This window comes from Lactuca saligna, chromosome 8 (genome assembly GCF_052625555.1).
Source record: "Lactuca saligna cultivar CGN05327 chromosome 8, ASM5262555v1, whole genome shotgun sequence".
In the NCBI taxonomy this organism is placed as follows: Eukaryota; Viridiplantae; Streptophyta; class Magnoliopsida; order Asterales; family Asteraceae; genus Lactuca; species Lactuca saligna.
The window spans coordinates 3,275,300-3,288,081 of record NC_136424.1 but is presented as its reverse complement, the minus strand read 5'-3'; the positions used below and the strand labels follow the sequence as shown (position 1 = coordinate 3,288,081).

The window sequence follows — 12,782 nt, the reverse complement described above, 5'->3', positions numbered from 1 at the left end:
TGAAGCAAACCACTTCTCTTGGATTGTGGTATCCATAAAATTCTTGAATCTTTGTGCAAGCATACTCCGATTCTGATTTAGGAGGTTGTGGTTTTGATCGGAAAAGTACATAAGGTGGATGTTAGTTTCTGGATGGTAAGCTAGTTAGTTGGCAATCTAAGAAGCAAACCTATGTATCCTTATCTACAGCTGAAGTAGAATACATTGCAGCAACATCATGTACTTCCCAAGTGGTTTGGGTTCAGAACCAGCTAAGAGACTATGGAATTAATATGAAATGAATTCCTCTATGTTGTGAATCCGAAAGTGCCATAAGAATCTTCCACAATCCAGTGCAACACTCCGAGACAAATCATATAACACTGAGATAGCACTTCATAAAGGATGATGTTGAAGATGGAAATGTAGAAGTTCATTTTATTAGATCTTCTATTAAGTTAGATGATATCTTCACAGAGGCCCTACATGAAGCATCATTCAAATAGATTCTACATGGGTTGGGAATGATTGAACCTGAATCAGTTCCGAAATCCACTTCACAATCATTAGATTTATTGTTCACATTCCGAATGGTTCCGATCTTCAGAAGCTATCAGAATCTACTGTTCATCTTCCGAATTATTCCGAGCTTCAGAATGGTTTTGAAGTAACTATTCACTATGTTTTCGAAATTTTCTATCTTTGTAAGTCTTTTGTTCTTTTTGCTTATTTCTGTTTTGCTCTTTTCAGTAAATCTAAATTCCAAAAATATTTGATTTGTTTCTGTGTTTTCTTTTCAAAAATTCAAAAATATTTTCTTTTAAAGAATTTAAATTCATTTTTAAATTTTAGTCTGCAACATAGAATTGATGATTGACATTATAACTTCTTTATACTATATCTTATCTCAACTTCCACGTAGTACCTTGATTATTGGAACAAAACCGTTTGAAGTTACAAAATGTGACATCCCCAACTTCACGACCAGAAAAGACCGGTTTATTTATGCTTTATTGGAAAATCAGAGTATATTTTTAATGAAATATGTTGCGGAATTTGTTCCAAAGAAATATATTATATTAAAAACTTCTGGATATCATTGGTAATACAGATCCAAAGCATAAATATAAACAACATAGGCCTTATAATATCTATTTATTCTAGTGGCCTATAATCAATTGATCTCTCATCAAATCATCACTTATTTGCTCTCTTTCCACTACCTGTATATGAGAAAACTGAGTGGGTCAGGCTTGGGAGCCTAGTGAACACATAGGGTTTTCAACTCACAATAATTAAGTTTATTAATGTCATCAATTCAAACTGCCTGATTACCCATTTTCGTTATCCTTACTTTTTTTTCCCTAGAGCATCTAAAGTAAGGGACCAGGGACCTATCCTAAGGATTTTCATCGAGATGGACACTACTACTAAGGGGGTTCCTCAGTCATATATGTTCGTAAGGAAACCATGAGGGGGATGGAGTAAACCGGTGAACATGTCATTTACAAACACCAATAGGTTGCAAGCCTGCTATTGTTCCACTAGACTGTCTAGAATAGTCTGTCGTCGTCATCTATACTTCGCTACATGACTGGATCATCGTCAACATCAAGGCCTTTCATCATTTTATTTCATCACACCCCAACTATTTCATCTACCCATGTTTTACCCCAACATATTTGTTGATATAAAATACATATATACAGTTTAAATAACTTAAAACATGCATAAAACATTCATCCAACATATATATCAGGTAAACAGATAATATGCATACATAACATTTAATTTATATATAATACTCCATATCTATGTGTAAGATGAAAATAACTATGAACTCACACTAGTAGCATGGTTGGATAAAATCTAACTAGAAATGGTCAGCGGTTCGTGATCGTCATTGTAACATCCCAACTCACAGGTATAAATTTAATGCTTTTATATTCATAATTCTGGACCTACTTGACGAGCTGGTTGACCCAACTCGTCGTGTAGAAACTGATAAAGCCGCATGAATTCTAGAACTTACTCGATGAGTTGGAGGATCCAACTCGACGAGTTGAGGCTGGACATGAAAACCCTAATGTTTAGGGTTTGCACCCTATTTAAAGGACCTTAAGTCCTCCCCTCCAACCTCCTTACCACCTTTTAACTTCCAGAGAGAAACCCTAATTGAGCTAACCTCCCTTTGAGTATGTGTGAGGCTAAAAGTGTATGTTTGGTGCATTTCTTGAAGAGGCTTGAAGAATTAGAGGTTTGGAACAAGAAGAAGCTTGTAGATCCAGCATCTACATCATGTTGGAATCCATTTGGAGTTAAAAAGTCTTTTCCTTAGTTTTCCATTTCTTAGATCTCTTCTTATGTCAGTATATGGCATTTTTGGTGCAAAATGTGGTCATTTTCGGGTTTGAGCTTGTCATGGGAACATGGTCTCATACCTAGACTCCTCTAGGCCCTCATGAGCATAAAGTTCTCGACTTTATCTAGACCTAGCCCTTTTCCATGCCCTAAACCTCTTCCTAAGGCGAGTTTTGAGTGTTTTAGCTTCTTGAAGCCTTGCATGCACGTACAGTTACCAACTTTACGTGATAACTACACCCTAGAATGATAGATCTATAGTTTGGAGCATTGGTTTCGCTTAAACGCATCTGAATGAGAAATGGGTTGAAGAAACTCAACGATTTGCATAAGCCAACTTGACAAATTGGTTAGGGTTTACCCGCCTTATGGATTAGGAGTGAACTCGGCGAGTGGGTTAGATAACTCGACGAGTTGCTGAGGGTTTTCCCGATCATCTGGACATTAAAGAACTCGACGAGTTACTCAGGTAACTCAACAAGTCGACTCGAGTTTTCGGTTTTGAAGTTCTGAAGAAACTCGACGAGTTACTCAGGTAACTCAATGAGTTGGCCCTAGTTTTTAGTTTCCGAGTTCGGGAGGAACTCGATGATTCAGTGGATGAACTTGGCGAGTTGGGTCAACATGGACTGTTGACCTTGACCGTTGACTTTGACTTTGAGCAAGGGTTGACCAAGTCTGACTTTTGAGGGTATTTTGGTAATTCAGGATTTTAATGGAATCAATATATGATGGTTGCAAGCAGTTGAGTTGGAGCCGAGAGTTGGAGATATATCTTCTTGATTTCAGTACTACTTACGAGGTGAGTTATCCTCATTATACTTAAGGGTCGAAGGCACCAAGTCTGGCCCATTGGGTCTAATATCCTAGTAATTGATGATATGTTAAGTATGAGTTAGTTATGAATGCTAGTTTGATGTGTCAGTTGGGTAGATCTATAGGACTACCTGCGTTACTATCTGATTATCTGTATGTACATTTAGTTGTTATATGTCGACATGTTTTGTGGGTAGGGTAAAGGGTATACTGCTTTGTACGGTGACCAAAAAACCCTAGAGAATGCCAGATATGAGCTTAGGGCTGGGAGGCCAGACTCATACTGAGGACTCCTAGGCATTCCAGATGCGAGTTGAGGGCCATGGGAGCATGTCAGACTTGCACTGAGGTTTGATCAGTTATATTTTAGTCTTAGGACTGAAGGTGCAAGCCAAAATTCATAAGCTTTAGGCTCGAGAACAAACAAGACTTATGTTGTGGGCTCGGGAGGAAGCCAGATGTGAACTGCGGGTCCGAAAGGCTAGCCAGAATCGCACTATGGGCTTATGGGTAATCCGGCCTATAGAGTTGTGGACCCATTACATGTTGTTATGTGTGCTAATCGTTATGTATTGGTATTTTGGGGAAACTCACTAAGCTTCGAACTTATAGTTTTGGATTTTTTTTTAGGTACTTCTGATGATCACGGGAAGGCAAAGGTTTGATTGTGCACCTCCTCGCATTTTATGATTTTTATTTCTGGGATACTCTGATATGAAACTATTTTGAAAACATTTTGTAAGTTAATGGTATTTTTGAAGTATTGAAAAAGTTTTAATTTTTTATGAAATTTTATGGATGCTACAAGTTGGTATCAGAGCCTTGGTTTGAGTTAATTGGAGGAACACTCGTGTGAATCTAGTCTCAAACTAAGGAAAATATTTTAAATGATTTTCAAATGGTTTTCATAATACTATAGGAGGATGCATAGTGTACGATTAGTCGGAGCCATTAAGTAGACCCCAAAATACCATACAGATATTTGATATTGTGATATGTTAGAAGAATATGCTAGTGACAGGATAGGGATCTTCAGAATTTGCATGATAGAATTGCCTGATTATATGATGTCTGATAGCCTAGGGTTTCCCTTGTATGAAATTGGCATCATTACTGTAGTTTCTTAGTGTATGCATCATAGTTGTACATAATTAAGATCTTATAGCCTGAGAATGTTTAGTTTGGCCTTATTTCATGTTCTTCTTTGATGAAGGGCTAAGGGTAGGATCAGATATTCGAAAGTCTATAGGGTCCATTGTTATGTATGATTAGCATACACGAGTGTTGCCCTGTTGGTGAAAGTTTCATGGAGGAGTTGTGCGGGTTCAGTCAGCCAGTTATTTAGCCTTCCTCTAGGAGTGAGGATTGAGTGCTCGCTTATGTTTATGTATATTTTTAGGGTGTTGTGATGATGCTTGATACAAATATTGGTAGGTGTGGAAGGTAGTATGGGCCCGTACTACTAAAAGCACAGGACCCATAAGCGTATCAAGGAAGTCACAACCCCTAGGGATTTGTTGTGAGTTGGTTCCATGTTATTATATGGGATGTCTAATATATTCCTGGTATATTTTCAGCATGGTGGTTACGAGGTGATTTGTGACTGGATCTGGGTTAGGATAAGTAGTTGGAAGTCAGGGTGGACCAGCAGTGCCAGAGTTGCCAGAGATGTTTGGGTCTATTAACACCGCCTTGGTAGAGTACTTTTGATTAGTGTTATGCAGCCATTGCTGAGATGGCTATCGATGTAGCCTCTACAGCCGTGGCGGCTGTAGGTACGGGAAAGGTCAAGCTATTTAGTATTGGGACTTCGACAACATGAAGCCCATGACTTTTAATGGGATTCAGGACCCGATCATAGCTATGAGGTGGCTACCTGATGTTGAGGGATGCTTTTTCACATGCTCATGTCCTACTGACTAGAAGATAGGTGTGCCTTGAACCTGTTGAGGTCCGAGGCAAAGGACTGGTGGAGATTGATGACAGGGTCGTATTCTGATGATCAGAGAGCTATGGTTACTTAGGATCAGTTTAGGGAGATGTTCTGCACTCGCTACATTTCCACGGGTTGATCGAGAGCGTCTGTCACAAGAGTTTCTGGATCTGAGACAGGGTACGGAGTCGGTGATGGAGATCACCCGTATGTTAACTGAAAGGGCGATGGTCTGCCCAGAGTTTGCTTCCGAGCATCCTCAGATGACTCGTTATCTGAGCATGCTCAAACTGACATCAGACAGTTTGTTGCTACTCAACAATATGATACATTACTAGAGTTATAGGAGGCCACTAGGCGACATGAGCTTGAAATTGAGCTGCAGTTGAGAGAGTAGAGGTTGGCCCCGAAGCAGTCGCAGTTGGTGCCGAAGCGGTCCAAGATCGCTGATTCTAGGTATGGAGGTCAGCGCGGACACACTTGTAGGAAGTGCGGGAAGGTTCATTCAGGGGTTTTTCGATCTGGTAGTGGGTGCGACAAATGTATCAAGGAAGGTAACTATGTGAGGAATTGTCGCCAGCTCGCCTTGGTTCCGAGTGTGAGGATATGTTATCATTGTGATCAGATTGGCCACGTGAAGCCAATTGTCCGTTGCTCGCCACCAAGCCAGTGTAGAGTCTCACACCAGCTACACTGAGGATTACTGATGTAAGCCAGGGTAGAGGAGAGCCCCTACGGGCTCGGGGACGCACCTTTCAGCTTACAACCAAGGAGGCCAAGATAGCACCTGATGTGGTGGTTGGTATGTTTCTGCCCTTTATCTTATTAATTATATATGTTTTATGATTATGTGTTTGTACCTATGTTAGGTATGCTTTTAGTGAACTCCTTACCTGCATTGGTATTATTTGACACCTGGGCGAGTCGATCATTTGTTTCTCGATCGTTTAGTAGGGAGTTCGGTTTGCCTACAGGAGAGCTTGAGTGTCCATTGCAAGTCTATATCACTAAAGGACACGGGATTTCTACTTCTTCAGTCTATCAGGGTTGCATTATGGAGATCTTCGCGGTATCCTTCCCGATAGACTTGATTCCGATCCCCATGGGGGATGTATGTGTGATTGTGGGTATAGATTGGCTGAGTCACTTCAGTGCGATGATCGACTCCGAGGGTCAGCGGGTGGTAGTTCGAACCCCAAGTGGGGGAGAACTGGTTATCTACAACGAGGGCACCAGATTGGGTTCAGGATTTTGCTCAGCCACCAGGGCTCAACAGTATATTTAGCACGGTGTGCGGGTTATTTGGCATATGTGGTAGACACACGGGTCAGGAGTCAGGTATCAGTTTCCGAAGTTCCAGTGGTTAGAGAGTTTGCAGACGTGTTTCCGGAGGAGTTACCTAGAGTGCCTCCTGAGAGGCAGGTCGAGTTCATGATTGACCTAGTGCCAGGTACGGCTACTATCGCCAAGGCACTGTACCGATTGGAACCACCTAAGATGCAGGAGTTGTCATCTTAGTTACAGGAACTGTTGGGTAAGCAGTTTATCTGTCTGAGCAGTTCTCTGTGGGGAGCTCCGATTCTCTTCATGAGGAAAAATGATGGTTCACACTGGATCTGCATCGACTACCAAATTGAACAAGTTAACGGTGAAGAACCGTTATCTACTCCCAAGGATAGATGATCTTTTCGATCAGTTGCAGGGAGCATCTTGGTTTTCCATGATAGACTTGAGGTCCAGCTACCATCAGGTCAAAGTTAGTGAGGAGGACGTGGAGAAGACCGCGTTCCGGACTCGTTACGGAGATTACGAGTTCGTGGTGATGTCGTTTGGGCTCACCAACGCACCGGTAGTATTTATGGACCTGATGAATCAGGTATGTAGACCGATGCTCGATCGCTCGGTCATCGTGTTTATAGATGACATCCTTGTGTATTTCAAGACCAGGAAGCAGCATAAGGAGCATCTCTGTGAGCTGTTGGGAGTTTTGAGACGTGAGCGGCTTGATGCCAAGTTCTTGAAATGTGAGTTTTGGTTACGAGAGGTTCAGTTCCTTGGGCATCTCGTTAACCGGGAGGGGATCTTGGTCGATCCGGCCAAGATCGAGGCGGTTATGCAGTGGGAGGTTCCGAGTTATGGAGGAACTCGATGATTCAGTGGATGAACTCGATGAGTTGGGTCAACATAGAGTGTTGACCTTGACCGTTGACTTTGACTTTGATCAAGGGTTGATCAAGTTTGACTTGTGAGGGTATTTTGGTAATTCGGGATTTTAATGGAATAAATATATGATGGTTGCAGGCAGTTGAGTTGGAGCCGAGAGTTGGAGATATATCTTCTTGATTTCAGCAGTACTTACGAGGTGAGTTGTCCTCATTATACTTAGGGGTCGAAGGCACCAAGTCTGGCCCATTGGGTCTAATATCCTAGTAATTGATGATATGTTAAGTATGAGTTAGTTATGCATGCTAGTTTGATGTGCCAGTCGGGTAGATCTATAGGACTACCTGCGTTACTATCTGATTATCTTTATGTGTATTTAGTTGTTATATGTCGACATGTTTTGTGGGTAGGGTTGAAGTTATACTGCTTCGTGCGGTGACCAAATAATAGTGGAGTATACCAGATATGAGCTTAGGGCAGGGAGGCCAGACTCATACTGAGGACTCCTAAGTATTCCAGATGCGAGCTGAGGGCCAGGGGAGCTTGTCAGACTCGTACTAAGGGCTGATCAATTATATTCCAGTCATGGGATTGAAGGGGGTAAGCCAGTCATAAGCTATGGGCTCGAGAGCAAACTAAACTTATGTTGTGGGCTCGGGAGCAAGCCAGATGTAAGCTGTAGGCCCGAAAGGCAAGCCAAACTCGCATTGTGGGCTCAGGGGTAATCCAGTCTGTAGAGTTGTGGACCCATTACATATTGTTATTATATGTGCTACTTATTATGTATCGGTATTTTGGGGGAACTCACTATGCTTTGAGCCTACAATTTAGGATTTTGTTTCAGGTGCTTCGGATGATCGCGGAAAGGCGAAGGCTTAATCGTGCACCTCCTCGCATTTTATGATTTTGATTTCTAGGATACTCTGACATGAAACTATTTTGAAAACATTTTGTAATTAAATGGTGTTTTTGAATGATTGAGAAAGTTTTAAATTTTTTTGAAATTTTATAGATGTTACAGTCAGGCTCAGAATGTGGACTTTATCATAAAAGGTATAATATATGACAATTCTACAAAAAAAAAATCCATGGTCGACCTCATGGTTCTAATAATATTGTAGTTGATGTCAAAATCGATCAAAATAAGAAACATGAGAATAAAGATGTAAGAGAGATGGCTTTAGCATATTTATTTATAGAATAAAATAGTTTATTGAGTTTGTTTACCATGACAAGGTAGGATACAATTTTTTTTACCAGTGTCTTTTTGTGTCCCTTAAGAAATTTTTTTGAAGAAAAAACAATCAATTATAAATAAAGAGACTAACACATTTCTTATGCTACATTGCTTAAGAAACAAAACTCATGAGTAAACACATATCTATGAGTACTATTTTAAGAAGTTCTTTTTATATATGAATTTAGGATTGTGTTTTTTGTCATACTTTGAAATTTTATTTAAATATATAACTATTTAAGTAGCATAATCTTTAGTTAATTAATTTATTTATTTTTAATTAAAATGGGTCAACACAAGTTTAACATATTTATTTAATAGGTTGGGTTGAAAACTATATAAACATATGAACCCGGTGATAATCCATTTATTTGAAATGTTGGGTTGGATTGGAAATATAAATTCATTTAAATAAATAGATTGGATTGGGTTGAAATCTTCAACTTAATTAATAAATGGGTTGAATCCAAACCCAATCCATTGTGAGCTTTATATTTATTCTATCATCAAATAATTATTTGTTGTTCAAGAAAAAAAACAATTATTTATATTTATTATTTTCATTAGATGAACGCTTATTTATTTATTTTGCTAGATTAAAAAAATTACCTTAAAGTTTTATTTCTTTTAATAAACAATGTTATTTCAAAAGGGAGTTGATTCACATGAAACAAATTTTTTCTATATACAAAAATTTATGCATTGAAATATTATATTGCATAACTGAAATTTCGGTTATAACACGATCAATGGTCAATCTGAAATGAACTCAAAACATTCACCAAGTTATCATTTAAGCAGTTTCTTTAGTTTAAATATTCATAAAAATATTTCAAAATTTACGAAAACTATTACTTTAAAAGCTTATTATATCTAGAGAGCTAGAGAAGATGGTAGCTCAAAGCAGTGGGGAATGTTATGTCCAGTGAGGTAATTTTTTGTCTTACCTAATGACTCATTCAACAGTCAAAAGACAAATTGTGAACGCTCCCTACTATGCATATGATGAAAGAGGAATCAAACATGGATCCAAGTCAAAGTTGCGTCCGGCTGGGAGTTATTTAATTATATGATGAATGACAAAAATTGCATTCAAATCCCAACCACAGGAGAAAACAAAGGAGTGCACCCCACTACCTCATGCGCACGCTACCCCACACCCCTCCAAACCCTAATTCCAAAGACCCTTTCTCTCCTCTCTAGTTTTTCTTTTTCTCGATGGAAGATGAATGTGAACGAGTCACATGAGCCCTTGTTACTCAATTTACATATTACGAAATATATAGCAAAGTAGCTCACTCAAACTTTCCTAAAAATTGTGACGAAGATAATATATATATATATATATATATATATATATATATATATATATATATATATATATATATATATATATATATATATATATATATATATATATATATATATATATATATATATATATATATATATATATATATATATATATATATATATATATATATATATATAGAGAGAGAGAGAGAGAGAGAGAGAGAGAGAGAGAGAGAGATGATCACAAAAACTTTGTTAGATATACCCTCACCCACTAAAACCAATAGCCAAGCCAACAAAAGACACACATAGCTCCCATAGGGTATCTTCAAGATTAAGTAGCAGTTGTTTCTTCTACACCACCACAGTAGCTAGTACTACCGGTTCTGTGTATCTTTTCAATTTCCACCAATCATCAAGATCACGAGGGACTGAGAAGAGTTTAAAAGAGTCTTTATATCTGTGTTATTGAGCATGTCAAACTGGTGGACTGGGCAGGCCAACCTAGGTGGTGTAGAAACACCATCAGGTGGTTCCTTGGCTCTAAAGAAGCCAGATCTGGGAATATCAATGAACGAGAACAACACTGGAAGTGAAGAAGATGAAAGAGACAACAACAGCGATGATCCAAGAGAAGGTGGGATCGAGACTTCAAATAGGCGGCCTAGAGGCCGTCCACCAGGCTCAAAGAACAAGCCAAAGCCCCCGATTTTTGTGACAAGGGACAGCCCCAACGCGCTTCGTAGCCATGTCATGGAGGTTGAGAGTGGAACTGATGTAGCTGAGAGCATAGCTCAATTTAGTAGGAGACGACAGAGAGGGGTTTGTGTTATGAGTGCTAGTGGGACAGTCATGAATGTAACCCTAAGACAGCCCACAGCACCTGGTTCAGTCATGGCCTTACAAGGCCGATTCGAGATTTTGTCACTAACCGGAGCTTTTTTACCTGGTCCTGCTCCGCCTGGCTCAACAGGTCTGACTATATACCTTGCGGGAGGTCAAGGTCAGGTTGTCGGTGGGAGCGTGGTGGGGTCGTTGGTGGCCTCCGGACCTGTGATGGTAATTGCCGCCACATTTTCCAACGCTACATACGAAAGACTCCCTGTAGAGGAAGAAGAGGAAGCAGATAGTGTGGTGCAGGCAGGGATGGGTGGCGGTGGATCACCACCGCCACTTGGGATGGGTGGTGATGGAGGAGGGTTGGGTGATCCGATGCCCGGGTATAACTTGCAGCCCAATTTGATCCCTAATGGTAGTGGACAGATGAACCATGAAGCATTTGGCTGGGCTCATGGCCGGCCTCCATATTAGAGGTAAAAGTTAAAAACGAATAACATCATTATAACTATAATTAAATCTGAATAAGGTGTATGTGATGTTAAAGCAACAATATTTGATGATATTGATCAGGTTGTAATGCATGAGAAAGAAAATTAATCTCAACTCCTGGATTTGTATATTTTGCTTGTATTAGTTACTTGGTCTTATTCTATTTAGGGAATGTCTGTTTATAAACATAGTTGATTTGCAGATTACAATAAAAATATTTATACAACTTTTTATTTATATGTTTCAATAAATGTTTTAAATTAACATATAATTAATAATCACTCTCCTAGGTTTTATAGGATTTAGTATTTGTAAAGGATGTATATACGTTCCAAAGTTTCCCATTGCTCTGTCAAGAATAACAAAAGCGTAGACGTTCGCACTTTGTTGGTTATCGCCAACCTCCTTGAATCTGTCATATCCGGCCTTAGAATTGTAAACCTGCTCAAACTTCCGAGTTGGTCGGGTATCAAGTTTTTCTTGCTTTATTGATCATTGGTTGGACATGGTACTATCGTATGTGATAGATTTCAAGGGTGTAATTAAGTGTTACAATTCGACAGGTCAAGAAGAAGCAAAAGTGAAAGAACAAAAACACCAAAATTTTGGTGGAAACCCTAACGGGTATGGCATTTTAAGAAAATTGACTCATCCACACAAAATATATGAATCACTGACTTGTATGATAGCTACAAGGGTATGGTACCTTATGTGGATGAATGAATTCATTAAGTTAAATAATCACCTCCCTTAAAAATAATACTTATAATGTAGAGATCTCTCTGGACAATGTGATTTGTTCTCTCCTAAAACATAGAACTCTTTATAAGACATATAGGACCCTAACTATCATAAAATATAACATACCAAAGCTATCTCTATAGAGATCAACGAACAAACCTTTCAACTAAGCATCTTCTTTAAATGTATCATAATTCACCACATACTCAACCTCGGTAGTTGAAAAGGATATTGTTAGCCTCCAAGGTTGCTTTTCAAACTCAGAACGTAATCACTAATGGGGGAAACCATGAGAGTTGTTCTTTTGTCCAAGTCACCAACATAATCTAACTCATAAAATACAACAACCTGTTTTTATAGTTTTTCAAATTTCAAATGGTATCTCGAAGTACCACATAAGTTATATGATGATCCATTTAATTTCTTTTAGATTCTCTTTAACATGATTATCATGAATCAAATAACAACACTAGGTACAAGAACATGAGCAAACCATGACATACATAAATGAACTACACTTATTAAACTCTAGATGCCTACTCAATATCATCATTTTTCTTGTAGACATCTATTCATATTCATTGAGGGTGACACAGTTAATCACTTATATCATTCATCTTGAGCATAAAATTATTACTAAACCTACTAATGGATCTAAAAATGTTACAATGAACTTCCGTTGGGAAATCTAGTAGGTACTCTAATCTTCCATGTAACACCCTGTTTCTCGCTTTATAGTATAATCTAAAATAGAAATTTTAGATAAAAGATTATTTAGGATAAATAATCTAACGAATCGAATCTATACATATAAAGAACATCCAAATCTGACCCCGTTAGAGGAACTTATCATTTTTCTAAGATTCGGCGAATTGTGTGCGCACAAAAATCGAATTTTAGAACGGTAGATTATTACGAAAAATAATTTAA

The 12,782-nt window shown here is 38.7% G+C and overlaps 1 pseudogene; it reads left to right on the top strand.

Moving 5' to 3' along the window:
• Positions 1–9,999: 9,999 nt before the first annotated feature.
• On the top strand, positions 10,000–11,241 carry LOC145012362 (AT-hook motif nuclear-localized protein 20 pseudogene; annotated as a pseudogene).
• Positions 11,242–12,782: the final 1,541 nt, after the last annotated feature.